We start from the raw sequence: 9,287 nt of genomic DNA, 5'->3' as shown, positions 1-9,287 counted from the left end.
TGGCCACACTACGTCCCCCCATTAACCTGCAGATACGATCTCTGGAGAACAAATGAAGCACCGGCCCCTGGGTGCTACCGGAATGAGCCTGAAAGCGTCACCGGGCTCCTGGAACTCTGGCCGGGGCACTGCAGCCAAATTCCATCCCTTTACCAACTACCGTATTTCTTCGGACCAGGAATTAACCAAAGAGCACCGCCTTCCCAGGCACCAAAACCTCTCTACCACCCTTGGTTCCCATCGCCCTCCACATCAGGAGGGAGCCCCGGAAGATTTTAGAAAAGCTCAACCCGGTGAGCGGCTCCCCCTGCCTGCCTGCAGCCGAGCCCGTCTCGCCTGACCCCGGGCCAGTTCTCACCTCCAGAGCGGAAGCCTCTCGCATCCCGGTGGGAAGCACTCTCTTCTCCCGTTTTCCGTGGAGCCCCAGTGGGCTCTGGTGGTGAAAGGGCACTGGCTGTTTGCTGGTCAACGGGCCCAAAAACGTTAGCCAGAAGTTACAGCACACCGAGAGCCCCCGAAACCCTGCAGATAGGATCTCCGGGAGAACAGATGAAGCACGGGCCCCTGGGCGCTACCGGGGTGAGCCTGAAAGCGTCGCCGACCTCCTGGAACTCTGGCCCAGGCACTTCGACCAAATTCCATCCCTTACCCACTTACCGTGTTTATTCCTACCAGGAATTAACCAGAGCACTGCCTTCCCAGGCACGGAAACCTCTACCACCTGTGGCTCCGACTGAGGAGCGGCTCCCCGTCCCTGTTTGCAGCCGGGCTCATCTCGCCTCCTCCGGGCCAGTTCTCACCTCCAGAGCCGTCTCCGGTGTCTCCAGTGGGAAGCACTCTCTTCTCCCGCTTTCCGTGGAGCCCCAGTGGGCTCTGGTGGTGAAAAGGCACCGGCTGTTTGCTGGTCAACCGGCCCCAACACTTTAGCCAGAAGTTGCAGCACACCGCAAGCCCCCAAAACCCTGCAGATACAATCTCCAGAGAACAGATGAAGTGTGGACACCTGGATACTACCGGGGTGAGCCTGAAAGCACTGCCGACCTCCTGGAACTCACCCTCGGGCATGGAGATCAATTCTCTTCCCTTAAGGATTTCCCCGGAGCTCGGGAGGAAGGGAACAATATAAAAGCGGCCACCAGGTGGCGCCTGCAAACCGGCTCCAGGGCAGCGGGAGCTTTGGCCGCTGGCTAGGGCGCACCGCCGGCCTCCCAGCTCCCCCTACGCCCTGCCTCGTCTCGCTCACCTCAGAGCTCGTCCTTGCAGGGTTCCGAGCCCGCGCAGGGCGTCCGGCACGGCCCCGGGCATCCACCTCGGAGCTAAACACCAGCATGGCGCGACCCTGGCTGCAGCGGGGGCACTTGTAAATACGTTTTTGGGGGCGGCTGCGGGGATGGGGACAGACTCCCCACGCGATTTCCCCGGCGGCCGACACAGACGAGTAAACTGCCCGGGACGCGGGCACAGGTTTCCCAGGGGCGCACGAACGGTTCTCGGGCTCCCGGGAGGACTTACCAGCATACAGGTGTGGACTGTAAAACGGAAACCATGCAAGTCCCCAAAGGACAGCAACGGACGGAGGAGTCGTTTTTATTCCACAATAGCAACCGAGCGTAACTGGATACCAGACCCTAATAGTGTTTTTTGTTTTGTTTATTTTCTCCCCAGGTTTTGGGTGTGTTGCCTTTCGGGAGATAACAGCAGGCCTTCTCTCCGCACCTCTGAGATCACCAGACCCAGCCGCATCAGATGTGCCCCGAAGACTTATGCAGGCGCAGAAAACCAACCAAGGAACCACCAACCGGTACAGGTGGTCAGATGTGCGCAGACCACGTCCCTGTGGACAGTTTTCAGAAGCCAGGGGTGCCCGGTGATTGGCGCTTGGCGGGGCACCTAGATGTCACCCCATCTGACCCTGCCAACCCCGATTTCCTCTATGCTTTCCTTCACCTTTTCTATTTCTACCTTAGCTGACTTAGTTCCAAGACTGTCCAATTAAGGCTCCCAGATTAAAAATAGTGAACGTGTCTAGTTTCTCCTTTTAAAAGTAGCATTGACATTTTTACTGGATTCATTCTTATCTCTCAAAAGTAATTTTGTATCAGCATTTTTATATTGGAAGTGTTTATGTGTAGGGACAAAAAATTGATAAATGAAACCACACAAGAGTGAAACATTTCTGCTTGGCTGAAAAACCACCACCAAGCTAAACAAAAAACTGGCAAAGCATATTTGCAAACCAATACAAAGAAGACTTACAAGTCAATAGGAAAGTGTACTAAGAATGCAAATAGTAAATGTTACAGAAAAGAAAGTTTACATGGGTTCTAAACCTATGAAAAGATGTTCAGACTCATCTATATAAAAGGGACACCATGCAATATCATCCTTCCCCCAAGCCCCTGCTTTGGCCTATAAAGGTGGCAAATGTAAAAAAAAACCTTAATAACATTGACAAGAATATGGGGAACCATACACTCTCAAATCTCAAACATTGTTGATGGGAGTGTAAGTACAATCGCTACAGAAAGCAATTTGGATATAGCAGAGTTTGAAAGGCACACACTCTTTACCTCACCAGCTGCCCTTCCAGAAACACAAAAGGTGTGTAAAAGAATATTTGTGGATGCATACCACAAATATTGCTAGATCTTATACTACCACATACATTATGGACGATTTCTACAACAAAATACTAGAAATAGACCCACACAAATTTGGAAAACTGATTTTTAAAAAGATTTTATTTATTTATATTCAGAGGGGAAGGGAAGGAGAGAGGGAGAGAAACATCAATGTATGGTTGCCTCTCGTGTGTCCCCTGCCGGGAACTGGCCTGCAACCCAGGCATGTGCCCTGACTGGGAACCGAACCGCAATCATCTGGTTCGCAGGCCCGCGCTCAATCCACTGAGCTACACCAGCCAGGCGGAAAACTGATTTTGATAAAGTTGCAAATAAATTCAGTGGACCGTCTTTGTCAATAAATGGTGCTGGAAAAAATGAGATGTCCATATGGAAAAACACAAACTTTGGTCCAACTCTCTCAGAAAAATCAGCTCAAAATAGTTCACGGACCTTAGTTATAAAACCCCAAACTGTGAAACTTCTGAAAGTAAGTGTAAAATAACAATCTTTGCAAATCTCGATCTAGGCAGAGATATCTTATCTACGGCGGGAAGAGCACAGTCTCTAGACCTCTTCTCTTTGAAAGACACGTTGTCGTTAAGGGAAAGCGTGCGTTTCTTCCACCTGCGTCTGGCACAGGACATCCTGGGGGCAGGTCATCCCGAATCCATTCTCCCCCGATCTGTGGTGTCTGAGTTGGTTCAGGTTTTCGTACCGAAGTGCTATTGGCTGTGCAGCTTCTAAACAACAGGAATTTAGATCCCACGGTTCCGGAGGCTGGAAGTCCGAGGCAGGTGGCCAGTGTGGTGCGGTCCTGGGGAAGAAGCCCCTTCTGGTTGCAGAGGGCCACCTTCTGCTTGTACGCATCCCCCCGTGGCAGATGGAGAGCAAGCCTGCTTTCTGGGGTCTCCTTTATACGAGCATTAATCGCATTCATTAGGGCTCTACCCTGATGCCCTAATCAGCCCCCCAAAGCCCTGCCTCCTAATCCCATGTTATGGTTGAGACTTCCATTCCATTTGCTAGGTGGGAGGGCACACTTTCAGAATGACCTCTGAGTTCAGGTGTGGGTAGGGACTGGGCTTTTTCTTTTTCTGTTCTTAACTTAAAAAATTTCCTATTGATTGATTTTTAGAAGGAGAGAGGATGAGAAAGAGAAAAAAACATAGGTTTGTTGCTCCGCTCATCCATGCATTCATTGGTGGCTTCTTGCGTGTACCCGGACTGGGGAATTGAACCTGCAATCCTGGCACATCAGGATGATGCTCCAACCAACTGAGCTACACCCACCCGGGGGGGACGGGGGTCTTTTGGGGGGTGGGGCATAAGCAAGGCAAACATCGTATGCAGACACCCTTGCCACTGACACTTCACATGAGCGCAAACAGATTCAAGTAACGTTTCGAAGAAAATTGCACAGAAAACATGTGAACCCCAAACTTCTGCCCCGAGGGCCTTAGCCTCCCCAGTGTGAACTCTGCAGCTGTGATCCTGGGCAGATGCAAGCGGACAAAGCATTCTCGCTTAGCATCCGTGACGGTATGCGATCAGTTTATACCGGCTGATGTTTTTCATCTGTTGGGGAAGTGGACCCATTTTCCACCTCAGAGCAGGGATCCATGGCTCGTAAACCTACCTGGGTGTCTGAATCACCTGGAGTGCTTCTTAAACCTCCAAACCCCAGCCCCACCTCCGCCAGTTCCTCGTTCAGCTTTAAAATTCTAGACCATTTTTTAGTTCAAGTCCTCTCATCTAAGACTGTTACCAGCTAGTTAATAAAAAATCCAGGATCGTGATGTCATCTTGGAAAATGCTGGTAAAGGCAGTTATTAGAAATAGGCTATTATTAACCAGAATATAAAATATCTGATCATTATTTGGGTCCAAGAAGAGACCTCGATGTAACAGGAATAGCTAAACACCACAAGAGGGCGCCATTGTCACAAAGTTCTAGCACTTGGAGCTCTCTGTTGGATTTAATACTACAATAGTCTAAGAAAATGGTCTTTTAAAGGATTCTTTTGCTTATATGTTTAAGGTTTTTAAAAAATGGCACAAGGCCCTAAGATTATGGAAGTTTAATCATTCTTGAATGAGGGGCAGGGAGGAGCAAGTATAAAACAAACGGAGAAATTGAGGATCAACTTCTCGGTTATTAATACTCTGATCGTCATTTGAGGGCTTTGACTTGTGAGAAATTGCTATTTTCTTGGAGAGTTACTTACAATCACATAATAAAAAATCAGGTGGATATTTAAATTACTCACTGGAAAATTTTGCTTACATCTTTCCTTTCAACCAACTTCCCAAATGTTTCACTTTTGTTTCACGAGCATCCTTGGAGTGTTTTGTTATAAAAACACTAAACAAAATTCTTACTCTCTCCTCTCCTGTCTGCACCTTGCAGTACCTTTTCTATCCAGTAGAGGGAGTGCTTCCCGCTCACTGTTTCTCCTCTGCAGAGTATTTCTTCCTTTGATAGATGATGCTCCGTCATTTTTGTCTCTATTCCCCAACAAATGGACACTCGGATCTAATCTGTTACTGTCACAAACAGCACAGCAAAGAATAACCTTGTCCAGGTGTCATTTGGCACTGGAGGGAAAATTCTCAGAAGTGGGGTTGCTGGATCAGAAGTAAATGCACCTGCAATTTGCAGTTTTGACAGAGCTGCCTTTCATGTGGGGTGCAGGACCTTGCAGCCAGCTGAGGGGGGGGAGTGGCAACAGTAGCATTAGAGGGCGTGATGGGGGAGGGGGTGCTGGTGTTATGGCTGCCTATTTTCCTTCTTGTGAAGTTCACGGCATAAACAACACCATTGCAACCACAACAGACATGTTTGAGTCACTTATTGTCTTGGTGACATTGTGACACTGTTTATGCAAAATTTTTAAATGGCTGTGCTGCTTTTAGGGGAAGTCAGGAGTTGAGGCACTCGTTACCAGAGTCCATGAAAATAGTATTGGGGGCGGTACCTAGAGGTCTGGCTGCTTCATAAAGTAGCTGGAGAGTGTGTTCCATATCACAGACTCCAGCAACCACCGAGGCTCAGACAGCATGTCCAGCTAATTTTTTTCTTCCTTTCCTTCCTTCTTTCCTTCCTACCCAGAACTTTTCAAAATCCCTCTCAGAAAAAATACTCCACACCAGTAAACGTCTTGAAAAGCCAAGCCCTGGCATGCCTCCTCTCTGCCAACTGGTACCCAGGCGGTTCTTTACTCTGACACCCCTGCACAATTCACGAAGCTCCTGTTCAGCACAGCCTGGAGAGGCCCTGGGGACCCGGCTCCCTCTCGGCCAGGTGCAGCCCGGGAGCAAAGGCCAGAGATCCGCCCAGCCCATGTGGCCCCGGGCTGGCCGGGTGCTGTGGCCCCAGGGACATGTAGTCTGTGGCTGGCTGTCTCTGGTCCTGGCCGAGATCTCCAAACGACAGCCAGGGGTGGCAGGAACAGCTTGGGAGCACCTGGAGCTGGGAGGGGAGGCTCCTGGCTCTGCAGCAGCTGCCCCCACCCCCCGGGTGCTGCTGAGTCCAGCCCCGGGCCCAGCTCGCCCATGGGGTGCTGAAGGCAATGACTGTTTATAAAAACCGGCTGGCCCAAGGTCATTTCTAACCTTGGGGCCGCACCTGGTCATTTGCAGGGGCCTGACTTCGAGGATAGGGTCACCTGTAATCATTCATCTGCAGCGTAAAATTCCAGCTCCCTAATGCGGCGTGCAAGGCCCCCTCCTGTCCTGCCTTCAGAGATTCCCCATGGACATATTCTGCCTCTGACTTCCACACTTTCAGCAGTATCCCTTCCCGCCTACCTAGGACACAGCCTGCTCCCTTCCAGAACCTTCCAGCCCAGCTCAATCCCCGTCGCCCATCGGGACCTGCCCAAGCCCACCTCAGCCATCCTTAGGGGACCCTCCTCCCTCCTCACTCATTTATGTTTGTCAGGGGGTCACCAGACACCCTAACTTTGCTGAGTTAACCCTGATTCCATGAACTGCATCCTGCTGTCCCCACGCGTCATCAGAATGTTCTAGAAATCACACAGCTTTGTGACAGGCGCTGAATCCCCCCCACAATGGTCAGGATGAAAATATGCTGTATGCTGACAGCATCTCAGCCATCTCATCTCAGACACAGCCGCAACCCCCGCCCCCGCCCCCGCCCCCGTAAGGCCACTGAGGCTGGGTGCACCTGCGGGGGCTGATGCAGGTGGTGGGACTTGGCGCTGGGCACTGAGGCAGGGGCCCTGGGGAGCTCGGAGAACCCCCGACACCCAGGCCAAACCCCAGTCAGTGCATTAGAGTCCCTGGGGCCCTAACCTGGATGTGGGCTCCTCAGGGGACACGCACACATGGCCGAGGGCTTTGGGGAAGCCCACACATGAAGAGACCCCCACAGGAGTAGAGTGGATGAGACCCCCACCCCGGCCCTGAGCTTCGTGAACCTCAGTTTCCCTGGCTGTGAAATGGGGAGAATCGCAGCACCTCCCATGATGGGCCTGTGAACCCCGCACCTCTCCCCCTGCGTTGGGTCTGGGTGGCCGGGACCCACAGTGGCCACCGGTGGCGACCTTCCCGTGGCTGTGGAAGCGTCACTGCAGAAACAGCTGTTTTCCTGTACAAGGAGGGTTACAAGGGTTACGTGGGGAGGTCGCCCCCGCACTGCGGTTTTAGCGGGGTGCCTCTCACCTGCACCGCACAAGTGCCCAATGACTCAGCTCTCGGAGCCAACGGCCATCAGCCAGCTCAGCGCCCTCCGGGCCCCGCCTTGCCCCCGCCCCACCCCGCGCCCGGACCCCAGGACTCACCTGCACGCACAGGGAGCGCCGCTTCTGAAAAGCCGCAGCCTGGGCTGGGGCCTACGCGATGGCGCCCATGCGGGCCTGGCCCCAGCCCTGCAGCACCCGGAGACCAGTAATGCTCTCTCTGGAAGGTTCTGGAATCAGGGAGCCAGGTTGGGCGGGCCTCTGAGGGACTCTCCGCCAGCCCCCCTCCACACCTCTCTCCTTTCCTGGAGGCGGGGGTAGGTATTGTTCTCCAAGCCCCTCCCACTGGACCCTCTGTTTCCCCGCCCCGACCCAGCAATGTCGTCTGGGCACAGAGGCATCTCCAGCCTCCACACGAGGCTCTGGCTCCTGCCAAGGGGAGGGCAGGTGGCCCCCCTCTCACTCCAACAGCCCCCTTTCCCACAGGGATTGAGATGAGCCCCTACCCCACCCCCCAATTCTAGGCTAGATGGAAAGTGGGGGGTTAGGGGACCCTGGGGTCTGGTGCTGAGGCCTGCAGGGGCTCCAAGGGGAAGGGGGAAGAGGCCAGGCAGTCTCCGGGGAGCTGCCCAGGCCAAGGTCTCTGCCTCAGGGTCCCAGGGCAGCTAAGGAAGACAGCCATCCTCCCTGAGGGTCCTTGGGGCCCTGTTGTGACCGGCCTTCGATGAGGCTGGCAACCAAGGTCCCCATGGGTTCCCCCACCTTGGGGCCACCATGGTGAGGGCCAGCTCACTTCGCTGAGGTTCTGCTGACTGCTCCGTGTTTCCTAAAGGGTGCTGGTGGCATACCCCCCACTTGGGTAGGGTGCTCCAAGCTGGGGTGTGTCCCCCATGGTTAGAGACGGAGTCATAGCCTGAAGCTCAGGGCGCTGGGTCCCAGACGCTCCTGCTCTTAGAGACAGGGACACCTTGGGAATGCGCCCGTGCTCGGCAAGGGGTCCCCGGGCACCACGGGCAAGCGCCCCAACCTGTGCGAGGCTGGCTTCTCCGAGCAGCAGGCGTCCCCCAACCCGGCGCTCAGCTCCCACCCGGCAGCCACTCCGGTTTCCCGAGGGACAGAGGAGGCTCAGGAAGGCCAGCCATCCTGCGCCCTGAGTCTCCCGGACCTTCAAGGGCGTCCGGNGAATGTTCTAGAAATCACACAGCTTTGTGACAGGCGCTGAATCACCCCCACAATGGTCAGGATGAAAATATGCTGTATGCTGACAGTATCTCAGCCATCTCATCTCAGACACAGCCGCAACCCCCGCCCCTGCCCCCGTAAGGCCACTGAGGCTGGGTGCACCTGCCGGGGGCTGATGCAGCTGGTGGGACATGGCACTGGGCACTGAGGCAGGGGCCCTGGGGAGCTCGGAGAACCCCCGACACCCAGGCCAAACCCCAGTCAGTGCATTAGAGTCCCTGGGGCCCTAACCCGGATGTGGGCTCCTCAGGGGACACGCACGCATGGCCGAGGGCTTTGGGGGAGCCCACACATGAAGAGACCCCCACAGGAGTAGAGTGGATGAGACCCCCACCCCGGCCCTGAGCTTCGTGAACCTCAGTTTCCCTGGCTGTGAAATGGGGAGAATCGCAGCACCTCCCATGATGGGCCTGTGAACCCCGCACCTCTCCCCCTGCGTTGGGTCTGGGTGGCAGGGACCCACAGTGGCCACCCTGGTGGCGACCTTCCCGTTGCTGTGGAAGCCTCACTGCAGAAACAGCTGCTTTCCTGTACAATGAGGGTTACAAGGGTTACGTGGGCAGGTCGCCCCTGCACTGTGGTTTTAGCAGGGTGACTCTCACCTGCACCGCACAAGTGCCCCACGACTCAGCTCTCAGCGCCAACGGCCATCAGCCAGCTCGCCAACCTCCGGCCCCCGCCCTGCCCCAGCCCGCCCTGCCCCCGCCCAGACCCCAGGACT

At 54.4% G+C, this 9,287-nt stretch overlaps 1 long non-coding RNA gene across 1 annotated transcript; it reads right to left on the bottom strand.

Annotated features, from left to right (window-relative positions):
- Window positions 1-1,321, bottom strand: LOC118991972 (uncharacterized). Its single transcript, XR_005067514.1, has 3 exons — window positions 1,244-1,321; window positions 713-873; window positions 1-217 (listed from the first exon to the last, which is right to left on the bottom strand). It is a non-coding gene; the product is annotated as an uncharacterized LOC118991972 (long non-coding RNA).
- Window positions 1,322-9,287: the final 7,966 nt, after the last annotated feature.

Source organism: Sturnira hondurensis, unplaced genomic scaffold, assembly GCF_014824575.4.
Source record: "Sturnira hondurensis isolate 20B ecotype Veracruz unplaced genomic scaffold, ASM1482457v3 Scaffold0007865, whole genome shotgun sequence".
Lineage (NCBI taxonomy): Eukaryota > Metazoa > Chordata > Mammalia > Chiroptera > Phyllostomidae > Sturnira > Sturnira hondurensis.
The sequence above is the reverse complement of the archived record's forward strand: the minus strand, read 5'-3'. Positions and strand labels throughout refer to the sequence as shown.